This window comes from Triturus cristatus, chromosome 4_2 (assembly GCF_964204655.1).
Source record: "Triturus cristatus chromosome 4_2, aTriCri1.1, whole genome shotgun sequence".
NCBI lineage: Eukaryota > Metazoa > Chordata > Amphibia > Caudata > Salamandridae > Triturus > Triturus cristatus.
Window position 1 is genome coordinate 130,888,766 of NC_140586.1, and position 23,968 is coordinate 130,912,733.

General features: G+C 41.2%; 1 long non-coding RNA gene across 1 annotated transcript in view; it reads right to left on the reverse strand.

Annotated features, from left to right (window-relative positions):
• Positions 1 to 4,844: 4,844 nt before the first annotated feature.
• The window catches only part of LOC146833156 (uncharacterized), a 47,332-nt gene continuing 28,208 nt past the window's right edge, over positions 4,845 to 23,968 (reverse strand). The window contains exon 3 of the long non-coding RNA XR_014960531.1: positions 4,845 to 5,226. This is a non-coding gene — a long non-coding RNA (uncharacterized LOC146833156). The remainder of the gene's footprint in view (positions 5,227 to 23,968) is intronic.

Consider the following 23,968-nt stretch of genomic DNA (forward strand, 5'->3'; position numbering starts at 1 on the left):
AACACAATACTCTCAGAGCATTGTATCAGTTACTCGGTCACTTTAAATAAATAATGGCAGTTGTGGGGCAGGGAAAGACAAAGCTTTTAGCAAATGTCATCTGAAATGTGTGCTTACATTCTATCATCACTTAAAAACCTTGCCATCAATCAGGTGGCCCCAGCACTCAGATTTACTCCTGTTAAACTCATCTTTGTGAAGGCCGCAAATAATCCGATGCGCTTCAAGCAGAAATTAGATAATCCCCATGGGAGCATTCCCGCACAGAGCACTTTATGGACTATTATTTTCTATAACCAGTGTTTCTTGTACCGTAAGAAATTTTAAATATGAATTCTTCTTTTAATCTATAATGCTCTGTTTTAGTAACATTTCTTACTCAATATTTTGTATGGCTTAAAATTGCAATGATTTTAATTAATCTGCAAATAAAAAAACTTTACAGTTATTTGTATTGTTAGCAATGTTTTGGGGACCTTCAGCAGGTGAGGGGCCGTCCAGTCATTATTTCATGTGGCTGAGGAGTGTCACAGTATCTGGGGTAGTTTCCATACTCTTAAGGGCAAGTGGCAAGTTATCCACTCAAGTCAATTTAGATTCTGTGAATATTTTAGCTATCTTGGCCTTCGGGATGCCATTTCTTCTTTTGATGGCACTGACTGCTTCAGGGTGATATACAAAATGAAACTTCTGATGTACGCCCATTGCCTTGCAGACCAATTCTAATACCTTATTGACAAAGTGCACCCATTGTCACTTGAAATCATCCGGGGCAAACCAAAGCATGGAAATAATTCTTTCAGTGAGCATTTAGCTGTGGCCATAGCATTGCATCGCTTAGTAGGGTTGCCTTCAATTAACTTGCTGAACATACATACCATAGTCAGTACATACCAAGGCTTATTTGTAGGGGGCAGCTCAATAAACTTCATATGCAGATGTTCGAAGGGTGCCTCAGCAGGTGTAAATTTTCATGTAGGGGTAGGAATTCCTTTATTAGCACATTTCCGTATTTTAGTGTTTTTCCAAAACAGTTTTATGCTGTTAACAATGCCATCTCTTCCCATATGGGAAAGGCTGTGCATCACCAATGTCATAGGATATAACAGTTTGTCAGGTAACAGGATGGGATAATCGAGTTGCTCCTTCCAATACCCATTTACCAGAGTACAATACTGTTGCCATTTTTGTAACCCTTCTTAAGTTACTTGTTTTTGCAAATCTGCTATGACCCTATTACTAAAGTCCTATGCACTTTCTTTCTCTTCAATAAACATTTGATGGGAAACATTTGGCTATCTCGTCAGCGAAAGCATTGTCTTTGCCTATGTCAGCTACCATCTTGTTGTGTGCATTACATGTGACGATAGCTACTCTTTTGGGCGATGATAAAGCATTCAGTTATTTAACAATCAATGTAACATATTGTATTTTTGTTCCTTGAGACGTGAGGAAACCTATTTCCGCCCAAAGCCTGCCAAAGTTATGCACAACTCTAAACGCATAGTGGCTATCAGTATATATATTCACAGTTAATTCAGAGCTCACCTTACAGGCTCTTGTTAATGCTATTCATTTGGTTGCTTGAGCTGATAACAGTGGCGGTTTCTCTCCAAGGGCGTCGGGCCTCCACCCCGTTACATTCAACAAAAGTGCTCATATTTTATTTAATAAAAAAATACCTGTTTTTTGTAGTCTTCTATGCTGCTAGAACACAGGGCACTGTCTGCCCCACTCACCGATACCGCCGATGTGACAGTGGCCATTGTGGAGTCTGGATGCATGTCACGTGACGTGACTGACTCTCCTAGCATGCTCCACGGTCAGGCGCAAAGAAGCTTAAGTGTTTGCTGGGCTGACAACCTCACAGCCCTGAAGCCTGTGAGGTCATCAGCTCGGCAAAGACCTAGCTGCAAGGCGCAGTCTCCATCCCCTGATGGCGTGGAGGTAAAGTTAGTCTTGTGCTAAACCTTCACATGAATCAGAGAGTGGAGAACTTGTCACCCCACCCTTTCTCAACTTCTTTCAGGGTGTGGTGGGACCCATCCTGTGACGAGTTGGGAAAGGGGTGTGGCAGGCGGGAAGCCAAGGAATCAAGTCTGCACAGACTCGACCTGAGACTGTTTCCCGCTCGTGAGTCTGCACTCTCCACTGTGGTAGTGGAACTTACTGGAAGGCATTTACTGCTTCATCATTCGACGCCAGCGAGATAGACTGCATTTTAGAGCCTACTCGGGTATTGAGGTAATCTATCATTACTGCAGTGCTGGCAGTAGCTAGTCCCAATGGTTGCTGCTTGACGCTGCCACAGCACTGACTGCAGGTTGCTGTCTGGAGTAGGACTGGACTAAAGTGAACTCAGGAGTTAGCAGTTCACTAGCCCGGGTAAGGCTCAGGCAGGCAGGCAGGCATTTTTTAAAGTTATATAAACCTGTTTACATGGGGCCTTGTCGTCACATGGATGACTGAGAGAGAGCGAGGCCCTGATAGTTAATAGCTGCTGCAAACTGAATAAATGTTTTCTAAACAATTAAAAGCCATATCATGTGGTGTATGCCAAAACGAAGCATTTGTATGACGTGTTTCTCATTACACCTCTAACCTCATGATGTTCATTCACAAACGGGAGGAGGGTTAATCATGCGCGTTCTGTGGCTGAAATTGCAAACTAGGCTTGAAGGGGTCTGGTCCTCGTGCACGTGTGCGCTAACTTATTTGTACCATTATTTCGAGCTGTGCCGTAGCTAAATACAGCTAATGGAGATTACAAACGAAATCTTTAACCAATCTACATTTTCCTTTGCAACCTTGTAAATCTGAGACTGCCCTTGCGGAAAAGGAGACTTGTAAAATGCTAGCACTAGGACCTTGCTTGTGTCTTTCCTGCCTGTTTGCTTTTCCTTGCAGATTTCAAGTTTGATGCCCACTTGACCCACAAAGGAAATTCACCAGCGTTTGCAGCCTCTAATTTAAAAACCATTAGACACTTCCACTTGGTGGACCAGTCAGATCTAAATGTTCTTAAAGGGGTGGTTTAATTTAATCATTACCTTAACAAGCCCCATTTAAAAACTATGATCCTCCAAATTTAGGGGTTTGTTTTGGAATTTGATCCAATAACTGGCTTTGCACAAAGAAAGGCATAGCTGCATCTGATTTGGTTTAGAACAGGGTGATAATCATGACATTACTGTGCATATTTAATCACTGTGAAAACATGAGAACAAACTACTTTCTAGAGATTGCATTGACAAGAGCTCCAGGTGTTGCAGCCCACTAATGAATACTTTGATTTTATTTGGAATGTATAGTACATTCTCCATTTCAAAGAGTTTAAAATAAACAGCCTGGGGAGAGAGGAAATGTCAGGAGCTGAAGAAATGGTTTACCAAAAAGTGGTCAGAAACCAAAGTGGCACATCGGCATCCATTACGTTGCTCATCTCTCTCAAGGTCATCACAGACACTTTTTTCAGTCCTGGGTCTATGACAACCTAATGCTCTCTGGGCGTCACAGACGATATTGGCTATCATGTTTGCAAACAAACCTGATAACTAGAAGTGTGCAGAATTGAACAGGTTCTTACAAAATACTCATAACGTTCCAAAAATGAGCATATTACTGAAATACGCTTTGTATTTTGAGCAGCTTTTCTCTTTGAGTGTATAACCCACTCAGAAAAGTTAGTTGGGCATGAGAAAAGTTTGAGGAGTAAATGTCTCGCTCCAAGAGAAAATGTCTTTCAAGTGAGATGTTTTCTTTTCCACTAACATGAGCCCCAGGTGAGCAAAAATCATGGAAAACTTTGCATTTTGTGAAATGACAAAAATGTTGCACACTTCATGTAACACGAAATTCTGAATTACAGGCAATATAACAAAAAATAATTGTAATCCTACAGATAACTATGATTTGTAGTTTAAAAGCCAAGAACTGCAGTGAAGGACTCACAACCCCCTAGGCACTTCTGTGACTTCACATAGAATGAAGCTCACTACAAAACAACGGATCAATTGACATTAATGGAAAAGGGGGTGCATTACAGCCAGTGGGGTAACACAAGTGTTGGGTCTTTAGATTGCTTCTCTAGGCCTATCCCCGAATCATCATAGCCTTACTACAGAGCCTAATTTTTTTATGCCTTCAGGTGCATTTCGGCCGAGAACTTTTATCTTGCAGCACACATTTATCATTTCTGAACGGGCTTTTATACCAGATGTCCATTTTGCATTACAGTTTGTGGCATGGTCATGCAATACATATTTTTTGTACTTAATTTAGATCCATCTTGTAATGCGTGCCTTGCTTAAAAATTACAGATTATGTTTTCAAATTCCTGAAATAGCTTACTGCAGTGCATGACAAATGTTTGTACCCCACAAATGCATCAGCAGTACCGCAGGCTCTTCTGTTACAGAATATGAGGCCAGGCCTAGTCATGTTAACACAGCCATACCCAGGCATTAGCTTTAGCAGCTAATTGAGTCTGCTCAAGCATGTAGATGTCACGGGGCATATTGGGAAAGCAAGAAACAAAATGTTTAATCGCTGTACAAATAAGCCCCTGCAACTGGAGCTAATGTTTTCTCCGATAGGAAACCATTTTGCCTCGTAATTTGTTGACAGTGAGTGAGCAGTGTGCAATGGCCTTGGGCTTGGAATATAAACCTGGAGGATGTGAAAGGAATATGGTGACACGCACGTTTTTTTGTTGCACTTCACACACATATTTTACAGCATTTTAGTTTTAGAAACACGAGCACGTATGCTTGGAGCTGCGGGCGACATGACCTAGGTTATACTGAATAAGCAGCTACCTATGTTGTTATATGATATCTCTTTATTAATGTAATAACTGCACTTTCACAATTGCTTTATTAACCTTCCTGCTTTCTCAAATTTGCTTGAAAATGCACCATTTGTACACTCTTTTTTCAAACTTTTCGCCACAGTGCAGTATGACAATAATTTGACACCCACCACTTCCAAATGTCACCAGCCGCCACGGGCCAATAATTCAAATAGTCTACAAGTTTCAATTTTATTGTTTAAGGTAGTAACAGTTTAGGCTACAGTGGTTGTCCCATCCTTGAGCTTAAAACAAAAGCCATCAACCCATAAGTCACCATCTCTTTCTTCCATCAATGTGTCCTGTAAATCTGTTCTCCCTTTGGTCTGTTCTTCTGTGATCAGTACACAATCATCGGGCGTGTCAGTATCATCATTCTAAAGGGAGGAGCAAGAGGGTTGCTGTATTAAGTGTGTTACATGGATGTATGGTAAGTCAAGGACTAAACAAACATAACTCATAATGTGTTAGTCTGGCATTTGTCAAATATTGAGTTTGCTTTTTGTTTAACAATATATCTACAGAATGAGGTACATACAGATGCACTTTATTTCCAAGAATCAGAACTTCCGCTTGTTTTATTTTGATAAACAGATTTTATTACATTTTTGCAATCAAAGTTAAGAACATTGTGACACACACTTTAGTCTTCAGAGGAAAATAGAAGGCACAATCTTAAAATAATGACTTTAGATTGAGATGATACATTATCACAGATCAACGATATCAACACTCCCATCACCCTCAGTCGAGAACATAGAATTACTGGCTCGGCCATTTCCCCTTATTTGGTTGTGTTTATGGGGAGATAGACTGGTTTTTCCTGCTGTGCACACCAGTCCACACCTCCTCACCATTGGGAAAGAGTGGACTGGGAAGGGGAATTCCATCTGGCGGCTATGTCGTGTTTGGCAACCATCATGGCCGTCCCCAACAACGACTGGTCAGCCTTTCTGCCTCTATTTTTGCCTGTTTTAGGGAAACAGCTGCTGCTGCATTTCTTTGCAGATATTCTGGTAAGGCTCAAGCAACTATATCTAAAGTAGTGGAAAATAAGCGCAGGGTCCTTTCCTGTCACCGTGTTGTTGTGTAAGAACAGCAAGTGTGCACCCATCTTGTTCATGTGCAAAAATATGAACTTCTTTACTATAGTCAGGCATTCCAAGAGCAGGAGCGTCACAAAGTGCCTGTTTGATTTTCTGAAAACCTTTCTGGTGTTCAGTTAAGCATGGTAAAAGTTGTGGGGTATCTTTAGTCGTAAGGTTTAGCAAGGGTTTGGAAAGTAGGGAAAAGTTAGGGTTCCATTGTCTGCAATAGCCTGCCATGCCCAGGAAGGCTTGTACCTGTTTTGTTTTAAAGCGTTGAATGTCTAATATAGCTTTCACTTTTTGAGGGTCTAGTCTCCTTTCCCCCGTCGACAGTAGGTGTCCTAAATACCCAACCTCCTGTTGAACAAATTACAATTTAGTGGAAGATACCTTGTGGCCATGTATACTAAGGACATTTAATAGGGTAGTTGTGTGAGAAGCGCAGTCTGTTTCGCTGGTGCTGGCCAATAATATGTCATCTGTGTATTGTATGAGAGTGGTGGTTGGTGTCAAATAAAAGGTGTATAGTTGTGCTTTTACTGTCTGTGAATATATGGAAGGGAAGCCCTATGGAATACGTGTAGAACAGTAGGGGCGATTTTTAAATACAAAATTGAATAGGTATTGTGAGTCTTCATGCAGGAAAATGGAAAAGAAAGCATTTTTCAAAACAATGACAGAAAAGTAGCTTGCATAAGGAGGAATTTCAGCTAACATGGTGGCAATGTTAGGTGCCACAGGGAATAGTCGTTCCACTATTTTGTACTGTGGTATTCTTGGGAGGGAAATATTCTGTTTCACCATTATCTGTACAGGTGCTATTGTCATACGTCCATGTTGTTCTTATCAGAGGCCCAGACATGTTGGTCAACTCTGTCACACCCATTGTGGTATCATTATTAGGTATCGGACAGGGTACGTGTGGGTAAGTAGGGGAATCGTTTGAATGCATTCAAGATATATGCCATAGCGATACATTTTATTGTTTCATGCAATTTTGGAGCAAGTCAATGCTCAGCAAGTTAACAAAATAATGCTTGTCAGTTATTGGACCAATGGTATATGTCAGTGGGACGGAGACAGGGCTATGTATTGGAACATTAGGAAAACCCACAGATGTGTTGTATTTTCCCAAGAGGGGTACATGTGGGATTCTTTTTCAAGAAATTGAAAAATTGATGACACTGGTGTTCAAGAGAAACGTCACCCTTTGTCTTCATACTATCACCTCAATATAGATTCCTCTTGGATCTACTGGAATCTCCACTCATTCCTCTCTCCTTCCCTGGATTCCCTATTGGACAAAGTCATAGTCAGACAAATGGACTGTTACCATCTGGGATCCGTTGGCTTGTCTATCACAGGAATTGTGTTTGTGACCCCCTTTAGGTATTGTCAGTTATGTCAGTATAATATTCGACACAGGGGCATATATTGCAATCCCCTGTTGGAAGAATGTCTTTATCTCCCTTGGGCGCGGCCACGTGATATGGAGCATCCACTGTTTGTTTTCTGTAGTAATGGCATTCTCCTATCCAGTGACTGGGGTCCTCACAGTTGGGTCATCCATTATTTACTTGGGCATCCTGGGGTCTGTAAGTTGGTGCTGAGTATCCCCTTGTTCCCCCCCCCTTTGTCCCTGGGATGTGGACCTGCCTCTCCCTTGCTGTAGGTGCTGGAACAACCCTTTACTCTTTACCTCCTTGTGTTTCTAGTCCCTATTCTGTTTTTCTTGTGCCTGTATCTCAGCGTACTATTGGGCAATGGCAAAAACGTCTGTTAGTGACTTTATTCTCCATGTTGGCTCATAGATATGGACAGATAATCTTATAGCTTCCTGAAGACAATTTACAAAACAGCTGAGCAGAGCCTGCTGAGCCCCGTCATCAGCAGCATCCATCCTGCTATGGGCAGAGAACACCTTTTGTATCCAGGAGAAGGATGCTGCCACATTCTCGTCCTTTCCTTGTTTACAATTATTTAACCTAGTCCAGGCTAATCTTTTGTAGGCACTAATTCTTGCAATCTAGTCATCAATTTGCCTGTTAGGCTGCTATTTCATCAATTACTTGGTCATCAGGCTTTCGTGCATTTCATGCATTGTTTATTGTAGTCCAATCTCTGTCTTCAAAATTCTGCTTCCTACACTTTCTCCATAAATCAGGCAAAAGGATATAAGAAAACATTTGGTCTAGATTATTCAATATGAGCTGTCCTACTCTTATTATTTTCTCTGGTTTTCGCTAATGTCAGGCTTATCTTTGGAAACATCTATTAATTCTGTCTTGGTCCAAGGGACATGGACATGGTACTGGGGGTTGTTGGCATCAAACCCTGGTCCTTCACACATAGGGCCCATAATCATACTGGCTGATCAAGATTGACATGTGTCAATCCACCCAAGATATATGGCAAAAGCATGAGTTTATTCAGTATCCATCGGGGTAAAAGTGTCAGATCTACCATCATAATGGGTGAAATTGGGAGGCAGCGCCAAATCTTGAGGCTGGCTGTTGATGTTGATGTACTGAATTATAGTTAACACATGATGCATATATTACCTTCCCTAATTCTTGCATTGCTTACTTTTTCACAATGTTATCGCAGGTACCCAAATGCCTGTCTTCTTTCTTGGGCTATTTTGTAGTGCCTTTTTGCCAAAAATCATGAAAAAATGCTTTGACTCTATCACATATTTATTGACTCCCGATTGAGTACCTTGTAATGTCCCTACACAAACAGTGGCTGCCCGGGAGGGTGGTCGTTGTAGTATTCTAGTAAATATGTGCTCAATTATAGGGTCCTCCGAAACAGGAGGAGCCGAGGGTGTCTGTGCTTGGTTATGTACCACAAACACTTTAATTTCCTTCATATTATGTTCCCTCTTTTCTTCAGCAAACTCATCAGCCCTATTCATTCTATCATATTCCCTATCTTTCTCCCTTTCGGTGTTCATTACATCCTTCATATGTTTTTGCCTGGCTTATTTTTCCCACTTATTCAGCACATCAAACTACAACAGTCTCAGTTTCCTCTTTCTTTTCTCAAACATGCATTCCCTCAGATAATTCAATTTATCCAAATCAAAAAGTGCCATTCAATTGAAACTGTAGCAAGGGATCCTTTTCAGTACATTCATGCTATAGATGCAAAAACAATCCAGTCTGCATTCCCTGTTTCGTCATCATTTCCCACATTGGACTTCCTTCGAACGGAGATGGTTTTACTTTATCTACATAATGTTTATTTGCACCACACAATTTACTACAACTACTAATGTTTCATTTCTTCTATAAGATAATTATTTTAGTGCGGTAATGTTTAGTCTTTGTTGTCACAATGCAAATTCTTCCCATCACACCACTATCCACTAAAAATCAACAACATGCGGGACCATTACATAACAAAGTACAATGCGCTGTACTATCCCTGTGCCCATAATTATCATTAGATGTCTCTCATATCACATCTTACCTCATTACACATATCTATGGTACTTCTTACCAGGTCTAAACGACTGTGTCGCCTCAGAACTCTTTTAGATTTAAACAAGTCAAACTTGTGTCTTGGAGTACCGGTGATCCCCTCAGACTACAACCATAGCAAATGCAATCCCTTCTGCAGGTACGTACTCCGAAGTCAGTCGGTTCTTCAACCGGACCCTTGACTACGATTCTTTATGGTCCGTCTAGATTAACCTGGTGGATCCCAGGTGTGCCCCTAGTTTGTGAACACACAAATCAGGTACACTTGCCTGTAATGAGACACAGCAATCGAACACAGTCGCGGAGAGGTTTATTTGAAGCTTGAGAGATAAGAAGTGGTCAGCTGCCAAGTGGGATCGGCCAGATGCAGCTGCCGCAATCTTTATATACTGTTTGAACTACATTGACATACATTTAAATAGCTGAGTTAGACGTGTGTTCAGACATTTGGTTTCATAACTTAACCTTTAAACAAAACAATCGCAAACAGGAATCTTAACAAAGCATGAATACATTCTCACGGTGTGAGGACAGGTCTGTTTTCGACATCTGCTGTTATCGTTCTTTCTTATCTACTGGTTCGTCCAGTTCTTGAAAACAAAGGGGAAGCTAACACGCATAAACAGTTCTCGGACTTTACCCACCCCTCGTCCGGCCTGTGTGCAGAAGCCACAGTTTGTACAGCTACATGGCTCATGAAATCAGGGTCAAGACACAACATGGAAGAACAGGTGTTCAGTATCACATTTATACTCCCACAGAGTGGTGCAGAGTAGAGTAAAGAAGCATTGAATGAAGCAGTGCAGGATAGAGTGCTGTGACGCAGTGTGGGATGGCATAGAGTGAAGTGGTGTAGAGTAGAGAGCAGTGGCGTGCTGTGGTGCAGAATAGCGTGGAGTGGGGTAAAGTGGATTATGCATGGTGTGGTAGCACACTGCAATTACAGACAGCACATCCTCAATTGAAATGACCATTACATTTGCACAGATATATAGTTTTACGGATAAAAGTATACAGAGCACACAAAATATTGTGTGGAAATGTCACCAATTGTAGTGATATTGCTTTTCATTGTTTTAAAATATTTGTTTCCATCTAACCTCAGAATTACCAAACAATGTGCTTCATTTGTGCTTCCTTAATTCTGATATATTCCGAAATATCTGCACAGTTCATTTAAATTTTGTTGTGTTCTAAAACAAAATAACATCGTACAGCGTTCCTTCCAGCACATACCAAGTAGCCAGCATGATTATCACATAAATCCTCTCACTTTGAAGTCAGAGGAAAAAAAGTAAACACCAAGCTCCCTCAGAAGACAGACCTCTGTCTTTAAATGCACAGCAAATGTGACAAGATAAGAACAAGATATAAAGGCCTATTTACAGAAATCGAGCACTGGTGGAAGGATACCGTAAATAGGGTCTGGCCATGGAAGGGATGAACTAAAGTTGAACAGCCTAAAGCAAATAAAGCCATCAAATAGAAATCAAGCAAATGTGAGTTACAAAACCCAGAGCCAATGGTAAGCAATGGACGGAATGCATTCCCAGGGAAGCTTTCCGAATGTCCCAAAGATGTTGTTAGGAAACCAGTCAGCTGCACTGTCTGATAGGCTTCAACCTAAAAAGGATCAGAAGGCCCATAGAAAGAGGTACATGCAGTCAATAGTCAAAATTTATTTGCATAGTTGTTAGAAATGGGGGTCTCTAGTTGGCAAGGGCTTGCACCTTTGTCCAAATAGGGACCCTTCTTCCTAGTCAGGATAAGGGAGTTACACTCCTAAAATAACCCCTGCTCACCCCCTTGGTAGCTTGGCACGAGCAGTAAGGCTTATCTGAGAGGCAGTGTGTAAGCATTTGCACATAACAAACAGTATACAGTGTAAGCACTACAAAAGGACACCACACCAGTTTAGAAAAATATCCAATATTTTATATACTTTAAGACAAGACCAAAAACAATAAGAATCCACAATACAGTACTTAAAAATCTACAGTTGTCAAAATACGCTTGAAAAATAGTTCCTTGATGTCGATAGCTCCGTCTGGGGATATCCTGGCGTCGTGAACAAACAAATCCAAAAAGTTCCGGCTGAACGCGTTGTCGCGGGCGAGCTACAGTGTCGGGAAGACCCGCAAACAGTACCTTTTAGAAATGCAGGGCGTCGGCGACCTCTCGTTGAGTTTCCGAAAGCACGGTTCCGGAGGTCGGTGCAGGAGTCGTCGGGGCCATTGAAGTCACACGCGTTGCGGGTTTATCTCCTCTCTGTTGGAGTCAGGAGCGCAGGCGTCGGCAGACGTCGTGTGCTGCAGTGCGAAGTGTAGGGGTGCAACGTGTGGTGCCCTCAAATCGCGGTGCGAGAGGCGGCTCGGTGGCGGCGTCAGATGGCGCCGTCGGTGAGATGAAGGCGGTGCTCGTCACGTTGCTGGCATGTCACAGTGCAAGCAGCGGCATCGTCGTTGCTGAAGCGCTGTTGTCTGCTGATGAGCTGGAGTCAATGGCGCTGGCGTCGGTAGGCCAAGGCTGCAGTGCGGGATGAGGGCGGTTCGTCGTGTAACTTTATGAGCGGTGCCCTCGAACCACGGTGCAAGCAGAGGCATCGATTTCGGCGTGGAGCGGTGTCATCGGGGATACCAAGGCGTCGTTGTGAATCGAGGTGGTGCGGAGTGCGGTGCCCACAGGTTGCGGTGCGAGCAGCGGCTTGGTGGCGTTGTCAGCAGGCATCGTCCGGTGAGACCAGGGTCACAGTGCGGCGTTGCGGCGGTGCCCTCTGCGGTGCCTTCAGGACACAGAGTTGGTAGCGACATCGTAGACATCGTCGGGTTGCTTGTCTTCTGTTGCAGCACAAAACACACAGTCCCCAGTGCTGAGGGCAGAAGAGTTTGAAGTCTTTGCTGTTCCTGAGACTTCTTGAACAGGGGGCAAGCTCTACCTCAAGCCCTTGGAGAAACTCACAAAAGTAGATTGCAGAAAGTTCAGTCCAGTCCTTTCACTGCCCAAGACAGAAGCAGCCACTGCAGGCCAACACAGCAAAGCACACAGCAAAGTGATAGTTCCTCCTCACAGCTTCTCCAGCTCTTCTTCTTGGCAGTCTTCTTGGTCTAAAAGAGTTCTAAAGTTCAGGGGTCTGGGCCCCAATATTTATATCTCAAAATCCTTTGATCTCTTAGGCAGAGAGTGTCTGTGCCCAGTTCTGCCTTCTCTGGTGTGATTTCCCGGCAGGAGGTGGAGACGGCATTGTCAGAGGCAGACCAGGCCCTTTGAGGTGCAAGGAAATCTCCTCCCCCTTCCCTCATTGCAGCCCAGGTCTATTCAGCCCTTTCCTGACCCACCTAGACTATCTGGAGCCACTCCTGCTCCCCCAGCCTTCTGTCATCCAAAACCCAGACATGCAATTCACATTCCAGCACAAGTACACGGGATGATAGAGCAAGAAAATAACTACTTTCTAAAAGTGGTATTTTCAAACCCAGAATGTAAAAATCACCTTCACTAAAAGATGCATCTTTAGATTCTGAGTTCAGGCATACTAAACTTTATTTTCCTTCCTAATTCCCCGGGCCAGTTATGTTTATAAGATGTTATAAACAAACTTCCCATTCTGTCCTATGGGGAACAGGTAGCCTTGCAATAGTGAAAAACGAAATTGACTGTAATTCACTATCAGGACATGCCACACACACCAGGGCATGTCCTACCTTTCACATACACTGCACCCTGCCCACAGGGGTACCTTGGGCCTACCTTAGGGGTGCCTGACATGTAAGAAAAGGGAAGGTTAGGGACTGGCCAGTGTGTGCACTGGCCAAGTCGACATGGCAGTTACAAACTGCGCACAGACTCTGCAATGGCAGGTCTGAGGTACCTTTTCAGGGCTACTCACATGGGTGGCAGAATCAGTGCTGCAGGCCCACGAGTAGCATTTGATTCACAGGCCTTGGTACACTCAGTGCACTTTACTAAGGACTGGCTAGTAAATCAAATATCCAATCATGGTAACACCAATCCATAACACACTTTACCACAGGAGCACTCGCACTTTACCACTGATCAGCAGTGCGAAAAGTGCGCAAAAACTCTACACCAGCAAACAGTCAAAACCGGAAGGTCAGAAAGCAAAAACTCAGGGGAAACACGCCAAAAGATGCCAAGTCTAACAATAGTTAATAAAAGCCATTACAAATTTAACTCAATAAAGATTCTATAACAAGAAGGTATAGGAACAAAATGACTACTCAAGAATTAAAAATGTGTATAGCCTATTTTAAAAAACTGCCTGTTCTACTTATACTTTCAAGCTCTTTCTTACCAATAAAAACAACCCTATTAGTGACGAAAGTTACGAAACACTCAATAGTTTTTAAAAAGCTAGAATGCGCATTTTTTTACATTACTAATCAAAATCAGTATCTGTGTGAAAGAAAACGGAAAAACTGCCACCAATGTAAGAATACAGGAAACATAAGCCATATATTTTAGAAGAGTGCATGACAATTTTGAATTCAAACCACTTAACCATTGAATTGAGACTTGCCTGCAAGTTCTTATTTGTAAATTATTAAAGTGCTTGCACATACAATTTCTGTGTACATTAATCAGCTTAGAGCAAAGAACATGTATTACAGTTTCTTGGATGAAAACAAATGGTGCGCATGGTCCAAATGGGACATATGGTCAAAAATTCCTTACCAAAATGTTTGAAGACATCGTAAAAAAAAGCAGGTCCCGGAATCTTGGCAAGGCAGTATAATACATCCGATTTATAAAAGTGGCCCGTCTGAAAACCCAGCAAACTGTAGGCTAATTGCCCTAACGGATGTAGAGGCAAAAATGTTTGTAACATTATTACTTAAAGATATAGAGGAATGGGCAACTACAAGGAAAGTTATCCCAATTTTTCAAACTGGATTTCGTAGGGGGCAATCAACAATAACAAATCTGCTGATATTTACCATGTTGGCAGAGAAAACCAAATACAAAAAAACAAAAACTTTTTATATGCTATGTAGATCTAAAGGCAGCTTTTGATTCTGTTCCGCGTAGTCTTCTTTGGGCAAAGTTATCAGCATGGGGCGTACCAAAAAATCTTTTAGATATGATTATACTATTGTATACAAATACGTAGGTACAGGTCAAAGTGGGGGGATGGAAGTAGTACCACTCGTCGCCTTGAAACATATAGTGGCCTTAAACAGGGCTGCGTACTTGCCCCCTGTCTTTTTAACCTTTTTATGGCTGATTTGTCACATTATTTACATAGTGTTAATGCACACTCGCCAATCCTTGCAGGTCAAAGTGTAAAATATTTGCAGTATGCAGACGATACTATTCTGCTAAGTCACACGCAAATAGGGCTGCAAAGATTGATAGAGTCCTTTGACCTATATATATTGACAAATGGTTTACAAATAAATACCAAAAAACAAATATTATGATAATAGGATCAACAAAATCAGATAAAACATTATGGAAAATGAAGGATCTATCTATTGAAACAGTAAAGCAGTATAAATACTTAGGAGTTACGCTGGATGATAGAATGACTTTTAAACCACACTTCGATAACTTAAAGGCCAAGGCAACTTCATTGTCTTTTGCCTTTAGATCATTGCGTGATAAACTTTCATGCCCAAGTTACAATCACTTATTAAAAGTAATGAAGGCGAAACGTATCCCTGCGCTTACATATGGGTCAATAGTTTTCAGAGGTAAAGATAGCCAATTGTTGGATAAATTACAAATAACAGTTTTTAAGTCCATTTTTAGGATTTCAAAAAATGTTGGACACGCTATAATTAGACTGGAATTCGGTTTGCTAAACCAAATATTGGTAAGACAAGCTGCATTTTTAAAATGCCTATTTTCACTTTATTTATCGGACCCTGAATCCCTTGCTTATATGTGTTGGCAAGAAATGAATGAGAAGGAGTATACCCGACCATGGAGGTCATACTTAACGGAAAGTTTGAATACTTTTAAGCTCCAACCTTTTGACAATATGATTAGAAATAATAACATTTTAAAACAGATTTTAAAGCAATCAACTAAATTGGTATCATTAATATTGGATCAGGAGCAGACTGTAAAAAAAAAGCAAGCCTGGTCGGTTATTAATTTGTATAATAAAATTGATCCACAATTTTATCTAATTTCTTGTTTGTAACCGGCGGTAAGGGATATATTGCTTAAGCTTAGGTTTGGACGCTACCCAACAAAAGATGGTACACCTAGATGGGTACAAGTTTGGCAAACACAATTGTGTAGATTATGTGGTTATATAAATGAAATGTTATTGCACATTGTATGTATTTGCCCAAAATTGTGTCAAGAAATATTAACACTTTTAAAACCAATATTTAACGACCAAAGGGTGAGAACGTGTCGTCAAGCGATAATACTGTGCCTTCAAGGACGTATCATCAATTTAACAGTTAACTTTGTTAAATTTATCTTTATAGCTGAGAAAAAACTGGCTCAGGATGATGATGTGGTCCTATAATAAGAATAGAAAGTGGTTATGATTCCAACTATATTGTTTTCCTCTATACGGGCAATGTAACTTGATACATTTTATAAAGTATCTAAGGTTTGACGTAATTTTAAGAAGTACGGATGCACTTTATATTTTAAGCATTAAGATCATAATTGGATCAACCATGTGTTACTGTATGCTTTACTTCTTTTAAGGGGCTGTTTAAAAACCAGACAGGGGAGTCAAAGATTTTCTGTATGAATGGGTTTACTAATAGGTATGGTGAAAACAACTAAATGTAATGTTCATATTTGGTTATGAACAAAATACCTTTTTATGATATTTTATGTATTTGTAACAGCTATAAAGATTTGTTAACACCTCCTCATTATTTTTAAGGTATGTAAGAAATTGCCTTATTTTATGAACTGTGTTTTATTGTAATGATTTTAATTATTCAGACAATAAAGAATATAAATACATACAGTATTACAGTTTCTTGTTTGTACCGACAAAGATGACAGGTTTCGGATGGCCAGTGATACTTCCAACGGGGGGTCATATCTTTTGTAGGAAAGATGCCCATCCTCGGGCTCATAAACTTTAATTTCATATAAGATTAGTAAGAAGCATCCAAATATTGCAGGAAGGTTGGGTGCACATAAGAATTTATGACCATCCATGCATACGTTCGACTTTCTCTGGACCGCCCAGTGAATTTCCCCCAGTGTTGCTGACAATCTGTGAGTTCACTGGTGGACCTGCACCCATTACATGGGTGGCTACAAACCCACAGTTGTGGGCTGTGGGAAAACTGATGGCTGGTGACACTTGGTTCTGCTGCAGGACAGAGGTCTATTTATCTGTGTGGTGAGTCAGCATAATTTTTGTCTCATGTAAAATGCAAACTATCCTTCTTAGCAGGAGATTCTACTTTCCCAAAGTTTTGGTACTGTGCATGTGCATGTCTGCTGCTTGTTATGTGTTCTTTGTCTGGAAAACTGTGTGTAAGATGAACAATGTCCTATAATTAAGGCTCCCTGTTTTCCGTTTTTAGGGATTTTTACAGATAAATATAGACAGAAAGCAATGTGTTTTCTGCTTGCATTTATTTTTAAAAGTGGATAAATACAGAAAATTGTGCTCCTTTAAAGTGACTCTGCATGCTTTCTTTGATGAAATAGGCAAGCAGCTGAGCATATGGACAGCATGGGAAATTAGAAAAGAGGATGAAATGTATTTAAATAACGGCATATGTCAACATACATGTATGGTATAATGCTAGTATTTTCCAGTGGATGTATTGTTATGTAATATTTGACAGCTTATTTTTTTTTTTGATTTCAGTAGATTTTTATTAATTATTTTTTCAAAACAGCATATGAAATTTAACATATAACTAGGCTTTCCTGTTTTCAGTTTCTATTTTTGGTCATTTCTGGTGGGGTTTTTTCAGTGTTTTCAAGTGCTTTCAATACCTTAAAAAAACAGTGGTTATCAGTGGTTATACATTTTCGAACCATTAAACACTACAGAAACAGTGTTTTCCGGTGTTTATGGAACGTTTTGCTTTTATTATTGCGTGCTTTCTGCGCTGATAGCGCATGGTATATAGACAGTGTACGTGTAGTGTGTGTGAGGTCCAAATTGATTTTTGCAAATTAAACTTATTGTAGTACACCATACAACACTTCTTCAGTGAGTCCTTAATCATGTGTGCTCGCTCTTTCCTTCCCATGTAAACTTCTGTGAAAAGGCCCTCTCAACATTGGCAATTGAGATGGGCAACGCCAAAACAGCCAGTACACAAATTGTTAACTCTGGTCACTGACATAGCTTTCCATGCCAATACTGGTCCACTTCAAGATTGTGGTTCTCACGGCAGGTTCTGAAACATCACATACCACAGTGAGGTTTCATTGACTTCAAATGCCATGGTTGGTGAAGGAACATTTCTATGCATCATTGCAAGCAATTTCTCATACATTGTAAAATAAAAGTTCCTGAATTTCTCTTCAACATTGCTTTGCTTACCAAGTGACAAGCACTCTAACATGGAACATGTTGCAGTGCCAAAGTCACTAAAGCTGTCGCGCAGCCTACTCTCATGGAGATGTTTCACATCTACACCAATTATACTGAACACTTGGCAGACAAGGGTGTTTTCAGGCTCTAGTTTTTTTATGTCCACTACAGCAGTTATGTTTTCCTGTAAAAATCTAAGAATGCAGTAGAGTGTTCTTTTTTCACATCACTATCAATACGTGACCAAAGAACCTCACATTTCTTGCCTTTGGCATCATCATTGAGCAAAAATTCTGTAAACGGTTGCCACATGGATAATATAGCATTCATAGTCCCTTGGACTGAGAACCATCAGCTAAGGGACACAGTTGGGATGACTCTTTCTTTGATGCCACACAATTCACGAAATGAGAAATATTTGCATTTAGTTCCTGTGCATAAAAAAACTGCACCAGAATGGACTAGAAATTCAATACCATTTCTCATTAACTCTAAAGATTGTAAAGACACTTTCAGCAAACCATTTAACAAGTGGCAAGGATCTCTTACAGGGAAGCACTTCAGCTCAGGTATCAATTTTGACAGGTCATCACACAACTTTTTCATATACGTAGCTGAATTACTGCAAATACAAATAATATAACTCCAATCTTTGTTGAGCTAGGAAAGAACCTTTTTTGCAGAGCATTCCAAGTGACACTGCGTTCCATGTTTTCCAAAAGTCTGGTGTCATGTTTTCACCACTATCCCAGATGCTTGGTGATAGCGCTCATTTCACATATACTTGTCACTATACCTTGCACTGAATGTTTAAAGCCTGAGGTGTTGGAAATTCACCTACTATCAATACTGACTCACTAGAAACTGGGGGCTGATGTATTAAGTATTTTTACCCATTCTCTGTGGGTAAATGTGATGACACATATTAGGAAAGATTCTTATGAAACCAGCCATTTTACCTATCAGTAAAGAATCAAATGCAGCCAAAATATCAAATATGATTTTGATATTTCTTGATTTTCTACAGTTTATAAAATAATTAAATAAGACCTAAAACATGCTTATAAACTATGCATCTTTAGACCAAAGACTACAAAACTGAAAAAAGGCAGAGGAAACAATATTTTAGTGGCATCCCTAAACAAAAAAACTCAAGCAGAATAATGTAAGCCCAGTCTTTCTTACTGGTAGATTGTATAATGATGTTACATTGTATTGGTCCCTTCAGGAAGAAAGAAAAATGACTCTCACTCTCTTTTTGCTTTCTTTGAATGGCATTCAGTTTGTGGTTGTGCAGGTGTTTTTTCAGTGTTTATATGTTTTCACTGGTGAGGGCTATTTCTCTTTCAGTGGGGTTTTATCAGTTATTATAGGTTTAAACCTAAAACCGGACTGCCTACATATAACATATCGCATACATATGACATATAACATGTACTCTGCATCGCTTGTTGTTACAGGGCAGCCCACATTGACTTTGTAGTGCAGTTTGCCTATTTTGGCTGCCCCCCCAACCACTGTCCTCGTATGGGTCAGAGAAAGCAAAGAGAGGGACAGGGAGAGGGACCAGAGCGGAGAGAGAGAAGAGATATCGCATATAGGGAGAATTAGCCTACTCGCTATTGTCTAATGAGGGTTGCTAATCTGGTAGTTATACTAGGCCTTTTCAGGGCGGGTCATAAGGGTCTAGATACTTGTCCAGGGATTCCCACATTTTTCTGCAGGGCTGTCGCCATGGTCAGTTTGGTAGGGTCACTGTATCCGCTCCTCTGAGCTACGTCACCCAGTTGAGCCATCCCTTAAACGTTGCCTTGGAGGTGTCTTTCCATTTGTTGAGTATCATTTTTACACCTGCTGTTAGTAGACGATCCAGTGGGTCTCTGTCTTGTTGTGAGTCTGCATCTGTTCTAATGAAGGCAGTTACCAGAGTGGCAAACTCTGTTTTAAGAGTACAACCTAATATGTTGTTTAAAAAGGCGAAGATCTTCTCCCAGAATGTTTTGACTTTGGGACAGTAATATATGAGATGGGCCAGGTCCCCCTTTCCCTTATTACAATTCCAGCACTGGTCATTGGTGTTCAGTACCAGGGTCGCCAGGCACGCCGGGGTCCAGTAGATTTTGTGTAGTGTCCAGAACTTTGTCTAAGCTAGTACCGGGTATATTTCACTTTGTGTGGGGGAGGACCATAGCATCTGGGTCTCATTTTCGCTAAGTGTGTCTCCAAGTTGGGACTCCCAGTATTTGCGTGTCTTTTCATTAAGTTTTGTTGAGTTGGGCCGTATGGGTCTATAGAGGTGTGATACCTGGTGCCCTATTCTATTGAGGTTGGTCATATATTGGATAATTGACGGCTTGGTATCCGAAAGCTTCGCTTTGGTCAGTGCTGTTTTGATTTTTAAGAAGTTATATAGTTCTATGTCTGGTAAGTTATGTTTGATTTTTAGCATACTGAAAGTGGTGGGATTCCCTCCCTCTTCGAGTTGGATAGGGTGGGAGATGCCTGTTTTCCCCAACGAGTCCATAGAGAGCGGTCTGCCCCTATATTTTATCTTTGTGTTAGCCCATAAAGATTCCCATCTCGAGTTTTTTATGCTGTGTTCCATCTTCTAGTCTACCTTCAGTATGGCGTTTCTCGTATTTTTGAGTATTGGGTTTGCTGCTAGCATATGTTTATTGGCTGTTAGTAGCGCTAAGGGTTCGAGGTTGTTTAGTATGGCTCTCTCTATTCCCAGCCATACTGGTGTGTATTCCTGGTTTGGCAGGATCCAATAACTCCCTTGTTTTGCCAAGAAGGCCGTTTGAAAGGTTTTAAAATCCGCCAGGTTTAACCCCCCCCAGTTTTTTCCCCAATCATAGTTTTTTAAGGCCTATCCTTGCTTTTTTGTCTCGCCAGATGAAATTATTCAGCATCTTATCTAATTTGCGATGGAAGTCGTCTGTGAGTATTAGAGGGAGCATATTTGCCAGATAGTTGACCATTGGGGTGACCATCATCTTTACTGTCTCTGTCCTCCCCCACCATGTTATGAATTTGGGTGACCAGCCCTCCAACAGCGTCTTTATCTTGTCCAGCATTAGTTTTTCATTTTGTTCCAGTGTGTTTTTGAGGTCATTCCCAAAGTATATACCCAAGTATTTTACGAAACCAGTCTGCCAGGCAAGGCCCAAATCACCCAGTATGTCTCTTGTGGTGTGTATATTGAGTGGTTTACATTCTGATTTGTCTTTGTTTAGCTTGTAACCGGAGAGGGATGAGTACTTATCTATGGATTCCATGAGGGCAGTGATAGAGGATTTAGGGATTTCTGTGCCAATGAGAATGTCATCCGCGTATGCGGCTAGTTTGATTGTGAGCTCATTGATGGTGACCCCTTTCATCTCTTCATTGGCCTTGATGTCCCTAATCAGTGGTTTTAGGGCCAGTAGGAACAGTGATGGGGACAGGGGGCAACCTTGCCTAGTCCCTCGCTGCAGGGTGAAGGGCTCTGAGACAGCCTCATTGACTAAGATACGAGCACTGGGTTTTTCGTATAGTGCCATAACTTTCCGCGTGAAAGAGTTCCCCAGGTTGAAAGTCCGCATGCACTGCTCCAGGAAGTGCCATGATACCCTATCAAACGCCTTCTCTGCGTCTAGTGTGATGGTCACCGCTGGTTTGTCGGACTTGGCGGCCCTATCTAGTATGTGGCATAAAAGACTGGTGTTATCGTATGACATGCGTGTCTTGAGGAAACCAACTTGTGTGTTACTTATCAGTTGTGGTAGTACTTTATTAAGCCTTGTTGCCAGAAGTTTTGTGTATATCTTGCAATCAACGTTAATCAGAGATATAGGCCTGTAGTTTTGGGGCATCTGATTGTTTTTGCCTTCCTTGGGGATAACTATTATATTACCTTCGGACATGGTATGTGAGACCATACCCGCCCCCTCGCAGTGGTTAAATACTTTTTTCATAGTAGGTAGTAAGTGAGTTAGGAAAGTCTTATAAAAGGTGGCTGTGTATCCATCTGGCCCGGGTGCCTTGTTAACTTTTAGAGACTTAACTGCCATCTCAATTTCAGTTGAGCTTATCTCCTGTCCTAAAGTGTGTGCTTCTTCTGGTGTTATCTTTGGGAGGTTTAGTCTGTTTAGGTACTCGGTGCAACCATTTCCATCCAGCGTTTGATCTTTTTTATAGAGGTCTTGCTAGAATTCACTAAATGTTCGTAGTATTTCCTTAGGTCTTGTGTGTGTGATATTTTGTGAGTCTGTGATCGATGAGATGGTATGCTGTCTTTGTCTATGTTTTAGGTAAGAGGCAAGGAGCTTTCCCGCTTTATTGGCCTCGCATAGGTTCATTGCTTTAAATTTGTTTATCCACATACCAGCTCTTTCTCTCAAAATTCTGTTGAATTCGTATTTCTTCTTTGTGAGTTCTGTAAGTGCACATGCGTTCTTTGAGTCTGAGATATGGATTGCCTCTAATCTTTGGATATCCCTTTCCAGTTGTCCCAACTGTGCCTTCGCATTTCTGTTAATCTTGGCTTTAATGTCCATAATTGTCCCCCTAATTGTGGCTTTTAGTGCGTCCCACATGGTTTTAGGATCTGTGTCTGCAGTGTCATTAAAACTAATGTATTCCTTAATGGCCTCCTCTATTTTGATTCTGTTGATCTGATCTGACAAGACATCACTATTGAATCTCCATCTTCGTGGGTGTTCCTCATTGTGACGCCCGCACAGCAGTAGGCTAATGCAGTAGTGGTCAGAGACAGTTCTCGTGGCTATGTCTGTGTGTTCTATTAAGTGGGTGTGTGTTCCTGTGATCAGTATGTAATCTATTCTGCTGTATGAGTTGTGTGGGTTGGAAAAAAAAGTGTAATCTCTTGTGTTCGGTTGTTGTAGCCGCCATGGGTCTTTAAGATTAAACCTGGTACATACTTTTTTTAGTACGGTGTGTGCACTTGGGGGTAGTGAGTAGCACTGTGATTGTCTGTCTAGAGTGTAATCTAACGCCATATTGAAGTCACCTGCTATCACTGTTAGGTCATTTTGTGGGAGTGTCTCCAACCTTTTAGAGATGCCCTCCCAAAAGTCGGAATCATCCGAGTTTGGCACGTAGATGTTGAGTACATATATGTTTTCTTCCCCCCTTTTCAAATGCGTCAACAGTGTTCTCGCTTCCTCATCGCTTTGTTGTTCTTCTATACTTATTTTGGAGTTCTTATTTATCAGAGTGATCACGCCCCGTTTCTTTCCTACTGCTGTAGAGCAGGCCATCTGTCCAACCCATCTCGCCCTAATCCGTTCTGCATCGTCAAGGGATAGTCTGGTCTCTTGAAGGAGGAAGATATCTGCTTTAGTTTTATCTAGGTAATCTAGTATTTTTTTTCTTTTAACTGGGTGCTTAAGACCTTTAACATTTAGGGAGACTATCTTTAGGTTGGACGTTAGTGTTTTCGGACTGTCTATTGCCATTTTGTTATGCTGGGTGTTGGCTGTTTAGCCAAAATCATTTTCCCTTTCTGTTCGGTATTGCTCCTCCCCTCTTTGGCCCATTGGGTGTGTGCTAGCTGTGTCGTCCCCCGTTGGTCCCTCATCATTGCTCCCTCCCAAGACCTAAAGTTGTTTCCTCCCTTGAATGCAAAAGTGTAGAGGGAAAGGTTTAGAAAGGATATAGTGCAGTGGGTAGAATCAAAGCATGTGTACCTGACATACATTACTACCATGACACAAAAGACACTAAAACCCCCCCAAACCCCCACCCCCCCCGGTTTCTACACATAGAATTCTGGACGTGCGACAGCAAAGATCCGGCTCCGCTTTCCCCTAGAACACTATGGTTCTGTAAGTCAGAGCATCTATATAGTTACTTTCCCCAGCCTCACTGCTTCTGCATATCTTGTCTAGCACACTATAGACCCCTATTGTTCAATACAGGTGTACAATCATGGTTACTACATTCACACTTATACATTCCTGTAGAAATGTTCTTAAAAAAGGATATCAGTGATTATAGTGTTCTCTTATATAACTTCTTTGTCACATCAACTGTTTTGTTTGGT